We start from the raw sequence: 11,603 nt of genomic DNA on the forward strand, positions 1-11,603 counted from the left end.
ATCAGGTCAACTTTGTCTTATCAACAAGTTGTGCTGGTGTTATGTAGGGATCCAGCCCTGGACAAACTACATGCAATCTACATTACAAGGTTAGTCAATAATCATTATTGTCATTTTAATGGATGGGAAATACAATGTTTTGCATAGTTATCTAATGCTTTACAATTTACCTTACATGGGAAAATGCAAAAATCACTGCAGATGGTGATTGCAGCCATGAAATTAAAAGACGCTTACTCTTTGGAAGGAAAGTTATGACCAACCTGGATAGCATATTTAAAAGCAGAGACATTACATTGCCAACAAAGGTCCGTCTAGTCAAGGCTATGGTTTTTCGGTGGTCATGTATGGATGTGAGCTGAGTGACGAAGAAATGATGCCTTTGAACTGTGGTGTTGGAGAAGACTCTTGAGAGTCCCTTGGACTGCAAGGAGATCCAACCAGTCCATCCTAAAGGAGATCAGTCCTGGGTGTTCATTGGAAGGACTGACGCTGAAGCTGAAACTCCAATACTTTGGCCAACTGATGCAAAGAGCTGACTCATTGGAAAAGACCCTAATGCTGGGAAGGATTGGGGGCAGGAGGAGAAGGGGACAACAGAGGATGAGATGGCTGGATGGCATCACCGACTTGATGGATATGGGTCTGGGTAGACTCCAGGAGTTGGTGATGGACAGGGAGGCCTGGCATTCCACCATTCATGGGGTCGCAAAGAGTCGGACACGACTGAGCGACTGAACTGAACGGAACTGAGTGATTATTGACTAACTTTGTAATATAGATTGCATGTTAGTATGTCCAGGGCTGGATCCCTACATAACACCAGCACAACCTGTTGATAAGACAAAATTGAGCTGATTACTCACTGTTGAAAGGGAGGACACCACCTCGACAGAGTTTCAGTAGGGATCAGAGGGGAAAAGGCAAGGTTGAAATTTATTGAGAACTTGAAATTTGGTCTAAGGCCGGTCTTTCAGTATAGAGGCTTGAGTATGATTAGCAAAGACTGGCATATAATGGTGGACACAGCAAGGCAAGGATTTTGACACTGGATGTCAAAGAGTCTTTGAGCATGAACAGTTAATTCTTTCTCCTGCTTATTTAACTTATACACAGAGTACATCATGAGAAATGCTGGGCTGGAAGAAGCACAAGCTGGAATCAAGATTGCTGGGAGAAATATCAGTAACCTCAGATATGCAGATGACACCACACTTATGGCAGAAAGTGAAGAGGAACTAAAAAGCCTCTTGACGAAAGTGCAAGAGGAGAGTGAAAAAGTTGGCTTAAAGCTCAACATTCAGAAAACTAAGATCATGGCATCTGGTCCCTTCACTTCATGGGAAATAGATGGGGAAACAGCGGAAACAGTGTCAGACTTTATTTTTTTGGGCTCCAAAATCACTGCAGATGGTTATTGCAGCCATGAAATTAAAAGACGCTTACTCCTTGGAAGGAAAGTTATGACCAACTAGATAGCATATTAAAAAGCAGAGACATTACTTTGCCAACAAAGGTCCATCTGGTCAAGGCTATGGTTTTTCCAGTGGTCATGTATGGATGTGAGATTTGGACTGTGAGGAAAGCTGAGCGACGAAAAATTGATGCTTTCGAACTGTGGTGTTGGAGACAACTCTTGAGAGTCCCTTGGACTGCAAGGAGATCCAACCAGTTCATCCTAAAGGAGATCAGTCCTGGGTGTTCATTGGAAGGACTGATGCTGAAGCTGAAACTCCAATACTTTGGCCACCTCATGCAAAGTGTTGACTCATTGGAAAAGACCCTGATGCTGGGAGGGATTGGGGGCAGGAGGAGAAGGGGACGGCAGAGGATGAGATGGCTGGATGGCATCACCGACTCTATGGACATGAGTTTGGGTAAACTCCGGGAGTTAGTGATGGACAGGGAGGTCTGGTGTGCTGCAGTCCATGGGGTCACAAAGAATCAGACACAACTGAGCGACTGAACTGAGCTTCCCATGTATGAGCTTCCCTTGTGGTTCAGCTGGTAAAGAATTCGCCTGCAATGCGGGAGACCTGGGTTCGATCCTTGGGTTGGGAAGATCCCCTGGAGAAGGGAAAGGCTACCTACTCCAGTATTCTGGCCTGCAGAATTCCATGGACTGTACGTATAGTCCATGGGGTCAGGAAGAGTTGGACATGACTGAGCAACTTTCACTTTCACTTTCCCAAGTCTTATCTCTTTGGGCCCATTTGCCACTGTGAGAGGTAAGTAGGACAAATGTTGTTGTCATGACTATGTCACACATGAAAATGCAAGCCCAAAGAGGGTAAGTGATATATTTGAGGTTAAATAGCCAATTAATATGCAAAATGGAATCTTAATTCCAAGTTTCCTGATATCACATGTTGACTGTAAACCCTCAGTGATTCAGTCATTCAGTTGTGTCCCACTTGTGGCCCCGTGGACTACAGCCCACCAGGCTCCTCGTCCACAGGATTTCTCAGGCAAGAATACTGGAGTGGGTTGCCATTTCCTCCTCCAGCGGAATCTTCCCAACCCATGGATCGAAACTGGATCTCCTACATTGCAGGCAGTCTCTTTACCAACTGAGCCACAAAGGAAGTGTAAAACTAGAGTAATAATTAAGTATTTAAATAGGATATAAAGCATTTGCCTAAATCTTAAAGATCTAAAGTATGTTAGTTTGCTAGGACTACTGTAACAGTACCACTACTTGGTGGTTTAGAATGACAGGAATCATTGTAGTTCTGGAGACTTGAGATCCAAAATCAAGATGTCAGCAGGGTTGAGTCCTTTTGAGGTCTGTAAGGGGGGATCTATTCCATGCCTCTTGCTTAGCTTCTGGTGGTTTTCTGGAATTTTTAGTATTTCTGCATCACTCCAATCCATGCCTTCATGTTCACATGGTATTCTGCCTGTGTACATGCCGATGTCCAAAATTTCCCTTTATAAAAGGACACCAGTCATATTGAACAAAGGTCCTACCAACTCCAGTATGACTTTGTCTTAACAAATTATGTCTACAGTGACTCTGTTTCCAAATAAGTTCACATTTGTTAGGCAGTAGGGCTTAGCACATACATTCTGAGGGGAAACAATTCTACCTACAGCACAAAAATATGAAAATTTGTTCCACCTTTGCAAGCCCAACAGTTCATAATTGATGCTTTTGTTCCAGTAAGTCCTTGGAACTAAGAATGGTTTTTAGGACGGTAAAGTTTGCCATTGTATAGAGACACTTAATGGGCTTTCTAGGTGGCGCTAGTGGTAAAGAATCCACCTGCTAAAGCAGGAGACGCAAGAGACACAGGTTCAATCCCTGGGTCAGGAAGATCCCCTGGAGGAGGAAATGGCAACCCACTCGAGTATTCTTGCCTGGAGAATCCCATGGACAGAGGAACCTGGTGGGCTACTGTCCACGGGGTCGCAGAGAGTCGGACACGACTGAATACACACACACAGACACTTAATACCTTAGGGCAGATACATTTCCCGGGCTGCTATGTGGCTAATTTTACTTTAGTCTCAATAAGTAATCATGAGTACTTCATGAATTATTGAGTCAAATGAGTGTGGAGAAGCCACTGTTTGCATTCAGTTTAAAGGATGCAACCATTTCAATTGCATTTTGAGAGTGACGGCAGCTAATGAATTGTGTCCACTGAAGAGCCTGGTCCAGATGGCACAGGCTGTCCCCTGGTAAAAAGGGATTTGTGCAAAAATACAGTTTGAAGAAAATAGTTTATTTTAGTCAAGAAAATCAGGGAACATGGCCTGGTACTAACTTGGGTGAATTTATTCTGGAAACCTTTTCTGCTTTAACATTCAAAGGCTGATCCCAGGGATAAACATTCTGCTCCTCCACAGGGGTCTTGTCTGACTCATTTAGCAACCATGAAAATTATACCACAATGCGCACACACATGGACATACACACATACATGAAACAATTCATGAAACAAAACTTCTTACTACAATGTCCTCTAAGGTTTTCTACTTGATTGTATTCTTTAAAAAATATTTATTTATTTGACTGTGCTGGGTCTTAGCTGCTGTATTTGGGATCTTAGATTTTTGTTGCAGCATGTGAACTCTTAGTTGCAGCATGTGGGATCTAGTTCCCTGACCAGGGGTCGAACCCAGGTCCCCTGCATTGGGAGTGCAGAGTCTTAGCCACTGGACCACCAGGGAAGTCCCTGTATTCTATTTTGTTTATTAAAAATGTCAGTTGTACACCACTAAAATAGGTTCATGACCTGCAACTTTGGAAAAAACCTGATCTAGAATATGTACTCAGGAGTGAAACTACTAAGTCCTAGTTAAAAATGTTTAGCTTTACAAGGAAATGCCAAATGGTTTTCCAAAGTGATTACAGCAATTTACACTCCCGCTAGGAATGTGAAAGAATTCCTGTAGCTTTACCTCTTCTCTCCCACGCTTGGTGTTGTTACAATTCTTAATTCTTGCTAATCTGGTGTGTATAAAAAGGTATCTCAGTGTGGTCTGCACTTGCAATTCCCTGAGGAATAATTAGCTTGGACTCCTTTTTTATTACATCTTCACAGTCTCAGTGAACTGCCTGTTCATGTCTTTTGCCCATATTTCCGTTGGGCTTTTTACAAGGTGCTTATTGAACAATTTGCAACACACTCTATGATGTTTTGTTCATTTAATGCAGGGCTTAAATGGGAAGATTATTTCTTTAAGACTGGATTAAGAGTCAAGAAACTTTATCTGGTATGAAGGAGGTGTAAGAAGAAAACTGGTCCCTTATTTTTGGTTTACTACTGAGACCTCCTGTTTACCCTTGTCAGGAATAAACCTGCATCAGGAATACTCAGCTCTCTTAGCTAGGTTCAGGACCTCTTCCCTGCTTTCTTCAATGTGTAATAGCCTTGCAGACATTTGGGGTGGGGTGTCATTCCCCACTGACACTGCTGGAGGAATGTCAGTCCATCTCCCCCTTCCCTGCTGTTTCTCTTCTACCCCAACCAGATGGCTTGCATTTCTGCCGATCTGGTATTGGGATCCAGGGCTCCTGCACATTCTGGAAGCTTCTTTTGAGGTCATCCATAATGTAGTCCTGGTGGCTCAGATGGTAAAGAATCTGCTGGCAATGCAGGAGACCCCGGGTTTGTTCCCTGGGTCGGGAAGATCCCCTGGAGAAGGAAATGGCAACCCTCTCCAGTGTTGCCTGGAGAATTCCATGGACAGAGGAGCCTGGTGGGCTACAGTCCATGGGGTCACAAAGAATCAGACACAACTAAGCGACTAACACTTTCACACTTTCATAATGTAATCCTGAGTTGAAATTCCAGATCTTCTCTTTCACACATCCCTCTCTTCCTTGATATTCACCATAAGAGGTAAGAGAATCGCTGGCCCCTGGGTACTGGTATTTATGATGCTCTGACCAGGGAGCTCATGTCCTTTGCCTGAATCTGCTCCTGCCTGTCAGTCAGGGTGGGCCTTGTCCTGTGAGGGTTTTTGTAGCAGTGTAGTCCATGAAACCACTTTATCTAGCAGATGAAATTTCCCCACAGTAACCAGGTTGTAGCTGGGGTTTGCATCGTTGACTAAATCAATCATGGATATAGCCATCTGAATATTATAAAAATTTAAAAATGCACAAGGCTCTGTAATAATAAATGAATTGAGTCATTTTATCACAGAATAGGGTTTATGGAATGACCTTACTTAGGAAATGAGTGAAGTTCGGATTTCTCACTTTTAGAATCTGGAGCATGACTTCACTGTTACAAAGTTCAGAGTGGTCTTAGTTTGGCTTTAATGACATCACATTATCCTTGATAGTAGCTTTGACCTGCTTCTCACAGATCAGGGGTCCTCAGATTAGGTTTCTTGGAGTCTCACTGTTCTGGGGGAAAACCTTCAAGTGGACATCGAACTCCATGGGTGTTGGCCTCTAATGTGCGAAGACAGCCAGAGCAGGTGGCCAGAATTCTGAGCCCTCTTCTCTGTTTCAGCCAGAGCAGTCTTTTTGTTTTCTTATTTATAATTAGAATCTCATGTAAGAGTGCATTTATAAATGCAACTTCTTTTCTAGAAGTTTGGAAACCACTGCAGCAGTTAACCTTGAAGCAAAGCTTAAATAGTGGGTTGTAGCCAAAGAGGAAAGGCAGGCTAGTATTTGCTGATGTTGTCTTTTCCTTCAAATGGACACACAGTTCCTAAGGATAACATCTTTTTTTCTTTTCCCTTCCCGTGACATTTCTGATGGCTGGTCAAGCATCCGTAACTGCACCCCTCACCGGCTAGTGTGGTCTGCTGGTTCCTTATTGCTTCAGACTGACCTTGTCTTCCCAAATCTGTGCTTCTCTTCTCATCTGGTAATGGAATTTCAATCCACACCCCCCACCCAGTCAAGGGTTTCATTTTCCAGCTCCCCATGGTGCAACATGGCTCCGTGGCCATGCTCTCACCCTGGACTGTGAGCACCAGTGATGTGTGTAATTCCCCCATCACTTGTTTAAAAAGAAACTGCTTATCCAGGAGTTTTCTTTCACTCTTCCCCTCTCCCACCAGCTGAGCACAAATGTGATGGTGACCCTGAATCCCATGTGCAGACAAGGACAACTCCGGGGGAAGATAGAGAGCAGATAGAAAGGGCCCAGGACCTAGGCCTAGATGAAGCTCAGTGTCCCAACAGGTGGGACAGCTTGCCTCCAGACTGTGATAAGGGTCTGTAGGTAACTGCCGTGCAAGTCGTCTGCAACCTTATTCTGTAATAGAATCTCCAAATCTAAGAGCTTCAGGGTTGAGAGAAGAGTGAGAATCATTGAAACCTGTTCTAGGATTTGCATCCTTTCAGAGAGAAAAGTTACTTTTGGATTTCTGAGGTCCTGAGATCACAGGGAGTTGGGGTGTGGGGTGGGAACACGTTTTACGTAGAGACTGAGAAGGCAGACTGCCTCAGAGAGAGCACCCCTCCCCTCCAGGATTTGCAGCCGACAGCTCTGGGTGTTGGAAAGACAGAGGAAGGGCTTGACTTGCTGGAAGCAACCATCTTAGGTCCTCACACAAGTCTTAGCTGTGTCTTGACCCTTCTGGGGGTGTCTACTTTGGGGACCCCATCTTTTTCTTTCACTGCACCTTGCAGCATGCAGGATCTTAGTTCCTCAACCAGAGATCAAACTCGTGCCCAGACAGTGGAAGCGCTGAGTCCTAAACATTGAACTGCCAGAGAATTCCCTGGAGACCCCATTCTAATTCAACCTCCGTGGCTTGTAGAGAAGAAAACTGAAATCAAGTGTCTTCTTCAAGGTCACACAGTGATTTAGTGACAAAGCCGGGACTAGAATTCAGATATCCCTAAAGTATAAGACTGTCCATGCACCATGACAAAATGTTTGACCACATTTTACAATAGAAATGAAGAGTTATGTCTCTTGATCTTGGCTTCTTGTCTGTTCTTGTGCTGCTGTTCAGATTCTTGCTTTCCTACTCAAGTCTCTTAGCTCGAGCCCTGTCCTTCTCTGAGAGTCCACCTTCTCCATCCTTCTGCATCTCTACGATTTCCCTCTCTTTACTGAGCAGACTCAGCTTTCTGTCCGATCCTACTCCTTGGCCTCTTTTCTCTTTTTGCTCCATTTCAGCAGAGCATAGAAACAGAGGCTAGGCAGGAACCCTTTGGACGACAGCCCATAAAACATCAAGACAAACAGGACAGATTGCTTGGAAGTACAACCTTATCATATCCAGGGATTAAATGAGTGACAAGCTAAAGGCTCCATATCCGAAGAAGACCACCACCTCCACCATAGGCACCTCGAGCCAGGGTCTCAAAATGAATGACTGCAGGGAAGGGACCAGAGTCTCCTAAGAAGTCACATCCTCCACTCTTCATCCATTTTTCCTGTCAACACCTTTCTGATTGAAAAGAAATGGGAAAAGTGTACTTGAGTTTCACACTGATACTTTTTAAGATCCAGCAGAAATTCCACATCCTTTCGTTGCCTCCTAGATTTCAGTCTCTTCTCTCTTTTTCCTCCTCGTTTTTATATCAGATCGTTTAACAGACAAGGGTCAGAACTAAAAATAAATCCTCATTTTCCGGAGCTACCTACAATGTCATTTACTGTATTCCTAGCTCTCTGGAGTCGACACTGCTGACACACGGGCATGTAGATACACATTTGCAAAATAAAACCTCAACTCACAAGCAGTTTCTGGAAGCTTGTGGTATTGCTTTGGGCTGAGGACTGACTTTTCCAGGGGTTGTTCATCCAGATTGCTCCTGTGTTCCCTATCACCTTTCATCCAGGGATCTTACCAGGATTTCTAGCCCAGCATTGATGCTCATACCTCCCCATGGAGCCATCAGTAATTGCTTTTAACAGAAGGAAACTGAGGCCCAACAACAACAACAAAAAAGACAATAGACTGAGTGGATGGGGAAGTTTCCAGCCAAGTTAGAAATAAAATTCATTTTGTGTAGAAACCAGGAACACATGCTTTCATCACTTTTTCTTTTGGTTGACACCAAAAGGGGATCAACATGCAGAGGGTTAAACATGTGGGGGAAATAAATTTAGTGGTGTTGGTTCGGACAGAACGTATTGGGAATGAATAATAGAAAAACTGTACTCTCACTAAGTTTCATAACTCCAGCAAATTTGTGGATTGGGGTTAACCGAGGCTGGAATTCCAGAACTCAAGTTACCCAACTGTGGCAGGCCAGGGGAATTTCTGTTGGTTGGATGGGAAATCTTCAATGTCAGCATTCATGTTCAACTGTACTCAACACTTTAACCCAGTATGTAAGTAACTTTCTTTCCATTCTTATGTTGATCAGGAGCCTAGAGCCTGAATGGAACAGAGAAAAAGGTCTGTATTCACTTGGACTAAATGTGGCCACCTATCATTAAGAATGCTGACTGTGACCATTCCCAGTCAGCTCCTCCTGCCTGGCGCTAAAAGACACTGGACACCTCTGGCTTCAAGGACTTCAAGCAACATCATGAACTTGTCACTTAATTCATGAGCTGCCATGAGTCCCCAGCTAGCTGGCTATGTGAAAATGTCTTACCTTCCCATTGAGCTGGAAGTCCCCTGAAGGCAGGAACTCCCTCATATTCCTCTGGAGCTCCCCTGGTGCTCCATGTTGACTTTCCATCAGCCAGAGTTCAGTGGGGAAAGCAGAACCACTCTGGGTATCACAAGATGTATTAGGCAATTGTGGGAGAAGCTGGGCAAGTACAGGTGCCTAGTTGGGAGCTGGAGGGCTGGTGACTAACCAGTTCTCTTGAAGCCCTGGTGTGAATGGAACAGCCAAAATCTGCCAAGAATAGCCAGGCACATCCAGTTGCTGGAGTGGGGCTGTGAAAGCAAAGTTGGTAGAGAAGTCCATGGAAAACTATTGCCTTTGAATCTGGTGGTGGGCCTGGAACCACTGGACCAACCGTCAGAAGAATTACTAGAGCGAGCCCAATGGTGGTTGCCAGAGGCTGGTGGCAGACATCAGTCAAAAGGTACAAATATCACACAAAACAACAACAACACTACCACTACTAATAAAGAGGGTGGGAGGAAGCTTTTGGAGGGGATGGATGTGTTTATGACATCAATTATTGGGATGGTTTCACAGTTATACACTTACTCCTACACTCATCAAGTTGTAGACACTAAATATGTACAGATTTTTGTATGTTAATCATACCTCAATAAAATGGTGAAAGAAAGAAGGAAAGAAAGGAAGAAAGAGAGATTTGCTGGATGTGGAATGGAAAAGACCAAGGATACACTAGAGCCCAACAGCACTTTTGCATCTGTGTGTCGCCACATGAAACCGCAATGACCCTCACAAAGTAGTGGCTATCGCTCAACTTCCACCTTCCAAATCTTTGCCCTATTTCTCTTCGGGTCAACTCTAACCCAGAATCATACAGAGAAGGGGATTCTGGAAAACCCCTCCAGCTGAACCAAGTTACACAATACAGTACAGAATTATCACAGATGTGCAATAGTCTCTTTGAACTCATCTGGTCAGTTTCTGGCATCACTGGGAAAGTTCTAATCTAGAGTCAAGAGATGAGTCCGGGATGGTTCTACCTCTAAATATCTGTCATTAGCTAGGTTGCTTAACCTCTCTGCCTGGCAGGCCCACAGATGGGAAAAGGTGATTCATCACCCCCTAGGAGGTCCATGCAGAGGTAAGGGACTTAGAATGTTAGTGAGCTTTGATAACTTCCAGCCAAAGTTTCTAAAGGATACTAGATTCTGCAACATTATTTCTCTCAGATTTTGCTAGTGTGCATTTAAAGCATGTCTATTTAGAGCTGAGTCTCCTGGCTAAAGCAAGGGTTTGAAAATCAGAAATTCCAACCATTTTTTTTCTCTAACTATATTCTTGGCATGCTATGAAATTCGGAGCAAGTCGTTAAACCATTTGCTGTCAACATTTACTTATGTACAGAAGGGGGATAATCACATTCCAAGAACACCAATTGCCCACTGGCTCAGTCCCTTAAAGAAATGAAGACCCAGCAGAGCCATTATGAGCTTTACCAGAGCAGTGTTCTACAAAATTTCCAGGGCTTGCTCTGTTATCTACTTCTTGGGACAATACATAAAATTGTGCCAGAATTTATGAAGCCAGCAAACCTGCTCTATTTCACCTCGAGCTAAAGCTGCAGGGTTTGCTCCCTTTGATGATACACCATCAAATACAGAAAAACTGGTTCCAGTCTGATCATCTGCAAAGCAGTAAAAAGCTTCCTGCCTTTCTCTGTCTACAGGATGTGGTGACAGGGAGCCCAAGAAAGATGGAGGAGATGGATTCAAGCCAGAGTGGAGGAAGCAGGCTCTAACCTGCAGATTACCCTCTCCAGAGACCAACTGCTTCCCACAGAAGAGTTGGGAGCCCTGCCAGAGACCCCCTCCCAAGACCACAACTCTGAAGAGCATGAAGTACAAGCTTCACCCCTTGGATGTAGAAGATTAACTGCATGGCAAACAAAGGGTTAAGAAAAGAATTCACAATAATATCTTCACACACACACATTTTTCATGAGCAATGGTGTCCCTTCCTAGGTCTTAGTACTTTATTGCCTTCCCTGAATAATTACTGTCTGGGAAATTAAATGTTTCAGCTCTTTCTACCTGGTATCTGTTGTGTCAGCCAGAACCCACTAACAAATATAAACTGGTGACACTTGAACACAAAGTCATGCCTCTTGCCTTCACAGGTGACAAAGCTCAGAGTAGCATTTTTCATCCTTGGCTTTCTATCGTTAGCAAGTTTGTTTAAAAAAGTGAGGGCTTGGGAATCCCCAGGTGATCCAGTGGTTAGGACTCTGAGTTTTCACTGCTGAGGGTTCAATCTCTGGTCAGCGATCTAACATCCCACAAGCCTCACAGCACAAAATAAAATATTGGGTTGGCCAAAAGTTTCTAAAAAAACTTTCTTGTTAAGTTTGTTAGAAACTTTTGGATAATACAATACAATAAAATAAAGGTGAAACCTTGTATTGCACCATATGCTTTCTCCCACAGGTCTCTGTGATCCAGGGGCATGTTTCAGCAAGTTGGCTGACGGACAATAAATGAGGTCTGAACATTTACATTTATAGAGTCAAAGATGAATACATTTTGATACT

General features: G+C 43.8%; 1 non-coding gene across 1 annotated transcript; it reads right to left on the reverse strand.

The window, feature by feature from the left end:
• Positions 1 to 4,103: 4,103 nt before the first annotated feature.
• TRNAG-CCC (transfer RNA glycine (anticodon CCC)) lies at positions 4,104 to 4,176 on the reverse strand. The gene has a single exon. It is a non-coding gene; the product is annotated as a tRNA-Gly (tRNA).
• Between the last annotated feature and the right edge of the window lie 7,427 nt (positions 4,177 to 11,603).

Source organism: Dama dama, chromosome 14 (genome assembly GCF_033118175.1).
Source record: "Dama dama isolate Ldn47 chromosome 14, ASM3311817v1, whole genome shotgun sequence".
In the NCBI taxonomy this organism is placed as follows: domain Eukaryota; kingdom Metazoa; phylum Chordata; class Mammalia; order Artiodactyla; family Cervidae; genus Dama; species Dama dama.